This window comes from Chinchilla lanigera, unplaced genomic scaffold (genome assembly GCF_000276665.1).
Source record: "Chinchilla lanigera isolate Chin_1 unplaced genomic scaffold, ChiLan1.0 scaffold00015, whole genome shotgun sequence".
Taxonomy (NCBI): domain Eukaryota; kingdom Metazoa; phylum Chordata; class Mammalia; order Rodentia; family Chinchillidae; genus Chinchilla; species Chinchilla lanigera.
Window position 1 is genome coordinate 21,865,749 of NW_004955416.1, and position 13,252 is coordinate 21,879,000.

The 13,252-nt window shown below is 39.2% G+C and overlaps 1 long non-coding RNA gene across 1 annotated transcript in view; it reads right to left on the bottom strand.

The window, feature by feature from the left end:
* Positions 1-11,378: 11,378 nt before the first annotated feature.
* The window catches only part of LOC102020910, a 4,337-nt gene continuing 2,463 nt past the window's right edge, over positions 11,379-13,252 (bottom strand). The window contains exon 2 of the long non-coding RNA XR_260409.1: positions 11,379-11,503. This is a non-coding gene — a long non-coding RNA (uncharacterized LOC102020910). The remainder of the gene's footprint in view (positions 11,504-13,252) is intronic.

The following is a 13,252-nucleotide window of genomic DNA, read 5'->3' on the forward strand; positions in this document are numbered from 1 at the left end:
GTATATAATAGACTTAGTCATGTTGTTTAATTCTCTCTGTTACATATTGCTGAGGGAATACTGTCACACATACTTGGACAGCTACATCAGCATAAAAAATAATATTCAAGCTCTGCTGTGCATATTTCAGGGATGACACTATCTTCAGTTTTAGAATATAGAAATTTCCTAAGATCATGTTCATATCTGTAGCTCACAGCTGTTTATTCTTATAAAATCAAAAAGGTAATACAACCTTGGCAGGTGATATTCTATAACTGAACAAAGAATATGCTTTGGAAGCATTGGGAAGCTGTTAAGAAATTTATCATGGGATTTGGGGATGGGTGAGTGCAGAAGAGAGCATTCTGATTTTGCAAATAAAGTGGTGTTGAAGGGTGGAATAGGGCAGAAGAGACTTGGCAAGTTCATTAACTTGCGAACCTTGGAAATTTGTTTCTTAATAGGGCTGCCTATGCTGAGAGAAGGTTATCTACGGGAGCACATGAAAATGTTTCCACACTGAGCACATGTCAGTTCTCCCTCATCCTCATTGGTCCTTCTCCTGAGGTTTCATTCAGAGGAGTCCTCTCTTCACTCATTTCCAGTAAGAGGAGTCAGCAGTGGTCTAACCCCATCCTAGGCCTGGGCTAGACCCATCATACTGTACCTTTGAACAACATTACACAGGGTAGCCATTGCTGAACCAAAGGCAAAATGGAAAAAAAAAAGTTTTTTCCTCCAACAGAAACATGAAATATTTGCGGGGTGAGGGTTGTGAGCAACCTCCAGAAAGATTTCTCTTAAGGCAGATGATGTAAAAACAAAGACTTCTTAATTTAGGGGCTGCAGTTTGCTTGCAGCTTTTGCTGAGTTCCAAGTGATTCATACAGCAGCAATTCTCCTTGTGCGCAGGATTGTTGCTGAGGAGGTACCGAGACGGTCAGTAGTCTGGATTTACTTAGTCTACACCAACACTTCTCCAGCTTTCCTGTGCCCACACATCACTGGGGATCTTGTTAAAGTACAGACTCGCATTTAGAGCACAGCACCAACTACCAATAATTAAATTTTATTTTATGTTATTTTAAGGGAAAAAGACAAGATGCCCCAATGTGCGAGTGCGTGAGTGTGTGTGTGTGTGTGTGTGTGTTTGTGTGTGTGTGTGTGTGTGTAGTATCTTGCAATAAACCAGCAGTTCTCAGTGGTCTTATAAAAAAGAGTAATTTTCAACATGAGCAAAATTGAACAATGTGAAGGCCTAGGAAGTCTTCAAGAGTCAGCATTCCTGGTCTGGAAATTCTATAAAACCAATTACTTTTTATTAAATATCCTCTGCTTGAGGTTTGGACTAATGTGGGAAGGTTGGAAATCAATTGCTTTTCATTGTATCCCTTAGTTTTGCTAAAATCTTCGTTATAATTACTTCAGGGAAGATTTATTTAAAGTAAATTCCTAAATTTTAAAATAATTCCTCAGGTGTCTGTCACCAGAATCCAGAACTGATTGAAATTGGGATTTGCCTCCATTCCTTAATGAAGAATTTTTCTTGATATAGAGGCTGGGGACTAGAAGAGAATTTGCCATGATATGAATGTGTCTGCCAAGTCCATATATTGTAACTTAATTACCAGCATGATATTTTGAAAATATGGGGCTTTTGTAAGGTGAGTAAGTCATGGAGACTGGGATTAGCACCCTTATAAAAAAGGTTGGAGAGCCGTTGGCCTCTTTTTTCCTTTTGCCTCTCCACCTACTGTCCTGTGAAAGCAAGCACTGGTACCTCTTGGAGGATGCTGCAGTAAGGTGCCATGACGGAAGCAGGCCCTGAGCATCACCAGACCTAGCCTACCACACCTACATCTTGGGCATCACATCCTGCAGAACTAAAACTGAACTTTTATTCTTTAGAAGTTATCCAACCTCAGGTATTTTGTTAAAACTTTGAAAACAAACTAAGACAGAGAGAAACTATAATAATCCTAGTTTTTAACCATTTTTCTTCATTATGAGCTAATTATACAGATAGCTGCCTTATCACTCCGTGGGCAGATTGCTTCCTGATTTTGTTAATTTGGGGAGAATCTTAGCCACTTTTCTCATTTGGCAAGGACTGAAGTGACTGTGAATGTGCAGTGGCTGAGACCACTTACCTAAAATATATTTAGAAAGAGTTGTGTTTCTTTTTTATACATTTGACAAATATTTGCTGTACTCACGCTATGCCTGGTAGAGATAGAATTGGGAGACATATAAAAGAAAACAGCTTACTTTTTGCCCTATAAGATTCAATAGCCTCTTGACAGAGATTTCAAAATTTCAGTTTTTGTTTCAATTATTCCATCAGATTCACTACTTTTTGCTAAGGAATCCCAGGCTGTAGGTTTGCCTTAGGTTTGCCTTCAGTTGATGGTCTGTGTGTGAAAGTTAAGTGTATCCACCTGTTTTATTGAGTGGCCATGGGAAACGTTTTGAACATATGTTTTTTTTTTTTTTTTTGTGGGGGAAGGAAAAAAGGAAAGACATTTATCTTAGCTTTCTGCTTCCTATGATGACCTGAGGCTTTCGTTTTAGTAAGGAATTCCTCTCTTGGCAGAGAAAGAAAACAGATGGTCTATCTTTAAGTACATAATGTATGCTTCCTCCACATTATTTTTGGAGAATATAAAGGATGATTAAGGGAAGTGAACTCATGCTGTGAAAAAAAGGCAGTGCAGTTAGGGTGCCTGGGATAGCTTCCATATGCAAAAAGGTGATGGGTTTTCCTGATCCCTGCTGCTACCTTCATCCTTGCAGGATTTGTAAGAACAGTTGTTACTCCAAGAGAGACCATATGACTAGGGCCAATGAGCGACCAGTTTATATAACTCAGAAGAGCTTTCCAAGAACACTGTGATTAAGTCACTAATAGAATTTTAGGTAATTTTGATAACCTCATTGGAAGTCTTATGCAATATAAACTGCTTAGGAAGGAATTCTCGCATTCCTTCTCCTGCTTACTCTGAATACAAGGCTATTGTTCAATATGTTGGCTTAAAAATATCTTTCTGCAGAATATGTAGGACAGAATCATTATAAAATAGCGTGACAATAATGATCAATCTTATCCAAAAGGTAATTGCAAATTTTCAGGAAATGTCATCCATAATTTCAACAAATATACATCCAGCACCATATCAGGTGAGGTTCTTTGGAAGCTATGATCCAAACTTAGAATTGCAGGAACAATAGGGTCTTTATTGGCTCCCATAGTTAGAGATACTTAGGAAGAGAGGGCATAGTCTAATTATTCTTGCCCTGTTTCTCCATAGATCTCTTAGTAGAGTCCTTACCATATATTAATGGGAGTCTCAACATTGATAGAAAGACTGCAACACTTCCAGCTCATATTTGGGCATTTGAATTTTCAGAGCCAGAGACAAAGCGTTCCTTCTGGAAAATCTCTCAGACAAGTGAGAAAAACCATTCTTGACAAATGTCTGCTCACCTTCTGCCTGACATGTTTTCCCCTTAGACCATGTGGAATTCTGTGAACTTTTCTTTGTTTCAGCATCTGAAAACCAAAGTCCATTTTCAAACCCTTGTCACTGGATTAAGAAGAGATTTATGACATTTTATGGGCTACTTTTCACAGCGTGAATAGTGTACCTGTCAACCCCAGCAGGTCTAGCTGACTTTTTAGTCATGCATACAAGGCCTCAGAAGAATTTTTTTCCTGCTTCTTTTGCACTGCATTCCTAAGTGGGTTCTAGAAGTTCACAGCTACATCCAAACTATATAACTCTACCTAGCTTCATTGTGTGTGTGTGTGTGTGTGTGTGTGTGTGTGTGTGTGTGTGTATGCAACAGAGAGAGAGAGAGACAGACAGAGAGAGAGAGAGACAGAGAGACAGAGAGACAGAGAGACAGAGAGGTTTAGAGTTTTTATAAAGTAGGGAAGCTCCTCAGCGATTCGTTCTGCTAACTTTGTGCTGACTTTATCTCTCCAATTGGAGTTGAGGTGCAGGAAATTCAACTTTTAGCTGAACTTTCAGAGTGGTGAAAGTCTTTTACCCCTTACATCCTGGCTGCCATCATGAACAGACAGGGTCACCTAGAGAAGTGCCTGCAGATATGAAGTGACGTGTTCATCTCAGGCAGCAACCCTTTCTTCTCTGTGGCTACTAGACTGGAACTATTAACTTCATCATACAGATCCACTCACTAAGGGTATAGGGTCTGAGATAATCGATGTGTTATACACCAAAAAGCTGCAGAATCCACATGTGTGTTTATGTGCACACGATAGAAGTTCGTACCATGCTTTTCACAACGCCACACAAATTGTCATGGAGAATATATTCCTTTAATTGACTTCCAAGATATTACAAACTTAAAGAGGAATTAGACTTTTAAAAACATAATGTTTTATAGAGTTATAAGCTTCTTACAATGACCTGCAGAAATATGAAGTAGGGGGTATAATATATTCCTGTGAGCTTCTTTCAACTGAGAATTAATTTTCAGTGACACACACAGATCTCAAGCATAATTTAATACATTTTGAGAAATGCTTTCACGGGTACACCAGTGGCAACTCAAACGAAATATAAAACAATTCCAGAAAGTTTTAACTGGAAAAACTTTCAGCCCTGAAAATTCCTTGAGGTTTCCTTCCAGGCCATCCCCATGTTACATGATGCTGTTATTTGGATTTGACATATGCCCTATGTGCAAAGGGGTTGGTCCTTATCTGGGCTCTAGTATAGGAGGCAGCAGAACTTTGCAGAGGTGGAGCATAGCAGGAGGGTGTAGGTCCCTGGGACCCTCCTTTGAGAGGAGGCTGTGGGACCTGGTCACTCCTCTCTGTTTCTCTGTCTCTGTCTCTCTCTCTCTGAGTGTGGTGAGAAGAGACCCATGATCTTTACATTTGCCATGTGCTCCCATCGTGATGTTCTGCCTCTGGACAGGCCCAAAAATGATGGGTCAACTAGGAACTGAACTCACCAAATCTGTGAGCCAGAAGAAATCTTTCCTTCTGAAAATTTGAATATCTCAGGCATTGTGTGACTTTGAAAGAAAACTAACACACGGGTAACTCTTCTTCTTATTTCTACGTACAAAAAGGAGATGTCTCTTTGTAAATTTAAGAGGACTGGATTCATATGGTATATACACTTTCATGCCTGGCTTCTTTTACACTGTATAATGGCTTGGGGATTCATTTGTATCAGCACAAGCATCAGTATATGGTTTTTCACTACTGAATAATATTCCATGCTATGATTTCACCACAATGTGTTTATATAATCTCTTCCTAAAAAGTCTTTGGGTTGGTTTTAGTTTTAGGGCACATCATAATTGCTTCCAGTTGTTGAAATTATCTTGTGTCTTTTTTGCCTTAAAAGGGTTCATTCTTTGCAACCCATTAAGATCCCAACTCCTTAATAGTACTACAGAAGACTCTAATTTTTTTTATTCTATTGTCTCTTTTTGCTATCATGGATGTAAAAGTCCTTTGCATCCTACGTATCCTATTTGTAAATTAAATTCCCCTCTAAGCATTATGTGTCCATGAATGTGTTTATGTGTATTTGTATGTATTTGTATGTGGTTTCCAGAATTATCAAGAGAAACCTATTCATGTGTGTCATACTCCGGTGTGTAGATGTGTATATTTTACAGAAATGGAAGAGAGAAAATGGAAAGAGCTTCCAAAGAAAGAACAAAGGTGGTAAATGTCCACCTTAGAGACGTGGACCAAACAACCACAGAACACGAAGCTTTTCCTGAAAGGTGTTGCTGGCCATGGAGTACAAGTGCACGTTCATGACCAAACCGTTACACATCTTACTAAAACATGCTGAGTCATTCGCAAGTTTGGAAATGTATGTGGGGGCATTTCAGTGCCCCACATTCCCTCATTGGGGGAGTGCAGTGGATCCTGGAAAAATAATCTGGATGGGCTGGAGTATATCGAAAGAGGGTAAGAACTCTGAGTATCACAGAATTTGAATATCATGGTCCTCTCTTATAGGAAGAGTAAAGGTGCATTACAAAACAAAAGCGTTGTTCTCACTGGAGGAGGTGGACAAGAACAGATTTCTAGTAAAATGCATAAATGTCTTCCCTCCTTCCCTCATTTCTAATTATTTTGGTTTTACAGTAAATTTTGTAAATCAACTGCATAAGTTTTGGATTAATGGAAGTTGGGAGAAATAATCCAGGGAATAAGCTCGAAGTGCTTACCAGGGAAAAGTGAGTGATGACTCATAGGGAAGGTGACAGAGAAGAAGTAGACAAGCCTGAAATGTGAGATAAAAATAGGCATGCAGAGCAGGAAGAAGGAGAAGATGCCCTCCCCCAGGGGGATGAACGAAAAACACTCCTTGGTGAATGGAAATGCTGACATTTGGTTACATACATTCAGGAAATTTATTTTTGAAGCAAATACCTTAGGGCTTTTATTCCCCCTGGAGCAAAAGGTGAACTCTTCCAAACCAGCTATAGTCTTACTGTATCTATGTGCTTCTATTCATTTACTCCTCAACAACAGTTAAGGAAGTTTTGCTCTATCTCTTCTATAGTTAAAATAATTTGCAACTGTTTTTGAGGTAAAGAAGGAACGAGAATAATAATGCTATAGATGTATGAAATTATTCACTATAGGTGAAATTATTTATATAGTGACATTATAGTGTAGTTATTCACTATAGATGAATACTACACTATAATTAGTGTACTAACTATAGTGAAATTACTCACTATAGATGCATGAAAGAGAAGATAAAAGTTGAGGGAAGTGGGAATCACAGATGCCCTATCTGAAGATGCTCTCTATTGTTTTTCACCAAATTACTAGTATCCACTATGGCCCCTGGAACAGGACATTTGTGAATAAATATATGAATAATTTGCCCGCTAGTCAACATGGAGAATATGGAGACCCAGAGACAGAGAGTGTATGTTCTGCTAAAGGTGCAATGGTTTCTTATAACTTCAACCTTTCTCATGCCCCTCTAAGTCCCAAATGGGGTAGGCTTGGGGCAGAAGTAGTGGTGTCAGATGCACTAACTTGATCATGAATGTATTTCAACCTTTCCTGGTTAAAGTTTCATACAGGCAACCCAGTTTCCCTTCACATAATCAATCACTAAGCTTTTTGGGTCTCTCCTTTCTGTTCTTCTAGGAAAGATGACTTTCTAGCCAGGTGTGTGGAGTGGCGTAATTGGTCTTTGGGAGCTGCAGGAGGAATGGACCTGACTGAGTGTGTAGATTCCACCACTGTCTCTGGGCCTGTTGGTCTGTCATGTGCCACCCACATCTGCTGCCTTCTCTGTCATCTGCTAGTACGCTCACCCCATGTGGAACTCGGAGCCAGAATGTATTACATTACATTACATTACATTGCTTTCCCCTTGCCCTCCTCTACCCCTGTACTCTAGAATTAATGGACATGGAGGCTCACACAGGACACAGCTTTGATGAACCAGTGTAATCAGCAATGTGGTTTCTATTACAAGAACTAATCACTCATCTGAGCCAAAAAGTATGCAGGCCAAGGTGTTTAATAGTCACTTGGTGATATCCCACTGTCTATCAACCATCATTCACAGGGCTAATTGGGCTCTGGCATGGACAGTGGCCATGGGGCTTTAAAGAAGCCACCATGACTGCACTCAGACACTAACTAGTCCCTAATTCCTCCACAATTTTGGCCCACAGGTGGGAATGATGGCCCAGTGCACCTTTGTTTGCCTCTCCTCTGTCTGTCTTTTTAGCACAGTGAGTGATCAGCAAGGTTTTTTTTTAACCTCTTGTCCTGGGTGTACTGGGCCTGTTGGCTACTATTAATACATTCAGAGTGTTCAGAAATGCTGTCCATCCTCGTTCCTTAGAGCAGGATGTCTCAGAGTCATACGTATTGGTAGGTGCTTGATTTGAATCCTTCAGACTGGTTCATATGAAACCAAGGTGCAACCCAGACCTAGGGATAGTCCAGGGTTAAATGCAGTGCTTCAATGATTTCAAAGTATTATCACCATTAGTATATAATATAATATATCATGTTATATGTTAATATTATTAATATTATTAATTAATATTAGTTAAGCATATCAATAATATATAATATAACATTATATATATATACTTAGTTGTAAAAGAACAAAGATGCTTCATTTTTATTTGGTTTAGGTCTATGGTATGCGTGCCACAGTGGGCAGTTTTCTATCACTGAAACCTCTAAAAGGTTTGCCATCACTGCTTTAGGTGATCACTAGATAATAAAAATGAAAGTACTAACAAGCTTGACTTTTTGGTAGGTTCCAGGAATTTTCAGTGGGCTTAAGAGCAACATCTGTGTAATGCCTCGGTAGGTGCCCTTGAAGCTGACATTTTTCTGTATATCTGCATGTTGGCTGAAATTTAACTCCTTTTTAAAATTTCTTTCATATGTTGGCAAACATCTCCATGCTAACCACATAGATGAGCGGGTAATCCTTTCGAAGTGTGACACCATCCCCAAGGACGACTTGAGACACCACAGAGAAGGATATTGATAGGAATGGTTGCAGGTTACTCACATGGCTCCAGAGAGGTCTACCAGCAGCCAACAGCAGTGAACTGTTAGTGTGGTGTGTTGCCGGTTGGTTTTAGTCTGAGATGTTTTTCATGTGATACAGACTCCTACAAGCTCAGAGTGCCCTGCTCTCTTGGTTCTTAGTGCCAAAAAGGGTAGATGCAAAAAGACAAACACCAGAGGCATCTGAATGCTAGAAAGCAGTGTTTTTACACCTAGTTTCCATTTAATTTTTACTCTTGACCTAGTAGTTGTAATTTCCAACATATTCACGGAAGGAGATATACATGACCTGACCACTGAAGCGCCCTGGCCGAACTATCAAGGGTAATGTGTTGAGACTCAAAATTTGTAAAATGGCAATCCCTCCAAATGAGGGTCAATTCAAGGCAATGGTTACATTGATATTTAATCACTGCTGTTGATCCAAGTCAGCGCTGTCACCTTGGCTATATATGGTAGTCATCTGGGACCCTAAAAGCTATGAGCACCTGGTTCTCTTCTAAGAGATTGTAATTTAATTGTCCCTAGGATGTGGCCTAAGTGGCAGTAGATGTGAAAGTTCACCAGATGATTGTAATATGCTGTCAAGGCTGGGAATCACTGTGTCAGGCAGTGATGGGACAAGTGCTTCAGTAGTTCAGGGTAAGACCTGAGGATAAAGAGGCTCAGCTGCCAATTTTCATACCTGTTGAAGCTCTAAAGAGCATTCGCTTGGGCCTAAGGATCAACTATCCAGGATTGCTTGTGTGATTCTAGTTTTAGGACTGAAAGTGTCATATCCTGGGTACACTGGAACAGTTGGTTACTCTATTGATAAGGCCTGCAAAAGAAGGAAGAAGGAGAGAGATTGGTCTAGAAACAGGAGTGTGAACTATGGGTACAAGAATAACAGCCCTTTCCAGGAGGCTCCCATAGCTCTCCTACTCTGGACCAGCCAACGTCAATGCCAAAGGGGTCAAAGCTCAGTGGAGAAATTTGACAGCAAGACTTGCAGACAATGCTAATTCCTGTTGTCAGCATGAGTTTTGGCCTATTCAATAGCAGTCCCATTCTGAGGCATGCCACAGGGGAGCTGGGCCCCTACCTCACAAGTTTATCACTTACTGTAGTCTCCTGGAACTTCATTCTCTAGTCCAAAAACCTGCAAAAGGAACCCCCATTCCTCCCTAATGATGCGATGATGCCCCTCTATCTCCCACACGAAAATGTGTACTATGCTATGTTCTTCTTCTTCCTTCCCATGGTCTGGAAGAAGAATATTCCACAAAGACTTCCCAATCATTTTATTCATTATTGAATGCCATCCAAGGAGACTTTTAAGACACTTTTCCTTAACTGACACCTAATGAAATTTTAATCGGACAGATGCGCTTTATATCTGTTTATGTAATGCAGCCCTTCAGAGTCACAAGCCATGGTGAATCTGTTTTCTAGCTATCCTCAAGAACAAGTTTTGTCCCTTAGGAGGGTCATGGCCTCCATAAAGAATTCATGAATTAGTGTCATTCTCTCATAGACTGTCCATGTGCCTTTATCTTGCTCCCACCAAACCTCATCAAGATTTCCACCATAACATTTGTCAATCAGAGTCCTGACAGGATGACTAGAGGGAGTCCAATGGGCAGATTTCACAGGGAGAAAGTCAGGGATAAGACACCAGTGAAAGTGTGGAATGTAGATTGGCAGTGGATAGGCCACAGTTTTGGATTTCCCAGTTTCCCTGGTTTGAGGGTCAACACAAAGATTGGCAGAGACAGAACACGCTGAATCAATGAGGCCTAGCCTCTGAGATGGCTGTGTAGCTCAGGGGTCAGAGCAATCAATAAAGGACATTAGCAAACTTGGGCTAGACGTTCAAGGAGAAGGTGCTGGCAGCCCTGAAAAGTAAGAAGATCAGTGAGCATGAGAGAATCAGAAGAAGCGTGGACCAAGAATGGCCTGAAAGGTTAAACTTTTGCTTCTGTCTCCCCCTATCCTCCACTAGACTCTAGGTGCTCCTACTGGCTGCTGTTAGGTGGAAGCCATAGGGTAGGAGCCCTTCTGAGGCATAGAGCAGGGAAGGGGAGGCAAAGGACAGGCCATGAACAGACCTGGAAAATGGCAGGCCCAGAGGGCAAGATCTGATTCCAGGAAATCTATTCAAGTGGATGGCTACGACTGACTGATTTTGAATACTAAAGGTTACATGACACGCAGTCATGGTTGGTGAGAACTTGAGAATGAAGTTATATTTGTTTGATGTTTTCCCAGCCAGAAGATAGGATCCAGGAAGACAGGATTCACACCTGCATTGCTCACTGCTACACCCCATTCCTGGGCACGGTTCCTGAACACAGTTGTCGCTGAACACAGTGTAGATGGAATGAGTCAAGATCATCCTTGTGTGTTTTGCTTTAAAAAAAAACCTAAGTTTCTTTGTGCTTGGCTCCTTTTTTCATTCAGAAGAGTTTGCTTATCCTTTTATATAAGTTTACCCTGGGCCCTCCTCATCTTCAGGCTATCTGAGGTAGGAAGATAAATCTGCACCTAGAAGCAGTGGCAGCCTATGCTTAAGCTAAGATACTCAGGAACAATGACGCATTTTATGAACTTCATGTCTTAGAAAGAATCCAAGGTTAAGGCCACTAGCTGACTATAAGCTTAACACATGCAGTGATCTCTTAGATCAGTCTCAGAGATCAGTCTCAAGCTTTCCAAAAAATGCAGAATAGAGAGGCCAGCCGGGCAGAGGGACTAACACATAGAAAGTCACAGTGGTGAAGGATAGAATGTTTCTTTCAGGAAACAATATGTCTTAGTTTACATGGCTCTAGTGGAATACCATAGAATTCATGGCTTGAATGACAAACATTTATTTTTCACAGTTCTGGATGGGAGAAGTACAAGAGTAGAGTGCCGGCATGGCGAGGTACAGCTGAGATGCCTCTTCTTGGGTTGCAGTTGGCCATCATCTTGTGTGGGCTTCCTCAGCAAAGAGAGATTGTCTTTTTTATATAAGGGCAGTAATCCCATTTGGAAGGGCTTCACTATCATGACTTAGTTACCTCAGACCCCCCACCACCAAATAGCACCAAAATTTGTATTAGAATTTCAACATAGAAAATTGAATGAAATATTTAAACACTTTGAATAATCAAGTGTGTGCATACAGATATAAATATAAATTTAAAATATGCTATTTATGTGTGTGTAATATGCTGTATATATTATAAGGATAGAATATAAAACACGTATATATTATACATACTATTTAAATGCACATATTTATACCTGAATGTTATAGCCACACAACTTATGTACATAAATATATATCCTAAACAATTAATGGCAGTCCACTAAAGAACATTTGTGACATTTAAATTAAGTACTGATAATATATTAAGCCATAAAGAAGTATTGACATATGAAAAATATTAATATTATACACATTACATGCACTGATATATAATATTAGAAATAATTAAATCATAAACATTCAGACTAAAACATTTAGAATAATCACACATCCATGAACTTACAAATCTCAAAGATGTAAAAATTGGTAAGAAAATGAGAAAGAGGGTCAACATGATTTTGAAATAAAAGAATTTCTCGGACAAGACAAAATGAAATAAAGGTATATATTGAGATAAATAAGTTGAACAAAATATATTAAAATCATCTGTAATCTCCAAGACAGAAAGAGAGAAAGCAAGCAAGCAAGTAAGCAAGCAAGCTCAAACTTAAAAAATAGCTGCTAAAGCTGGAAATATACATTTGTGACACATATGGCAGACTGAAGGTTATTATACACACTATTCAACAAGCTTTTTTATTAAAAAAGAGAAATAAGGTGACACCATAAATTGTTCATGGCATCATATTTTAAAAATTCTCATGACAGTTATTTTGGGGAAGGAGAATAAATAAGTCATGGGAGATGTAGACTTTAACTTTATACCTAAATCCTTATTTCCTAAAGGAAAACAATTTAAAATTGGCAAAACATTAGCATACATTTGTTAGTTTGGGCACACAAGTATATTTTTCATTTTAATGCTTTTCTACATTTTTTGAATAGTTCAAAATTTAAATATTTTGAAACAGTGGAAGCATACTAGTTATTGGGGTGTGTGTGTGTATGTGTGTGTGTGTGAGTGTGTGTGTGTGTGTGTTTCCTTATTGCTAGATTGCATGACAATATTTCTTCCAGAGTAAGAATGACACATCATCCTTCAAATAAATGAAAATTCCCATTTCAATTAATCCAGTTTGTCAAAATAAGTTAACATGCTAATGTGTAATTTATGTACATAATTCCTTGGCTCCAGGAAATGCATTACAATGCTATATTTTTTACAATGTACAATGCATAGTCATAGGAAAAATTAGGAAGTAGAATTTTATAATGAGCATGTTCAATTTTGAAGAATAACAAATAAAAAAGTGATGGACATATCATCAAGATTGAGTAACTTATAATCCACTTTTTACAAAAGAGAAAAAGTGTAGTGTGACAGGATTAGAAAGGAAGTTCATACTTTAGTTAAATTTGCAAGGTATGCTTTGGCAGGCATGCAGATAAGGGGCTTTGAGCAGTTTTAGAAAGCATACCTCCAATCGGTTCATACAGTGATGACAGCATTATTTCCCTACAAACAAGGCAGACAGCATGGTAGTTGATCCCAGCTTGCCTGATACCAGGAAGCTCTTTAAATATTTCTGTTCCTT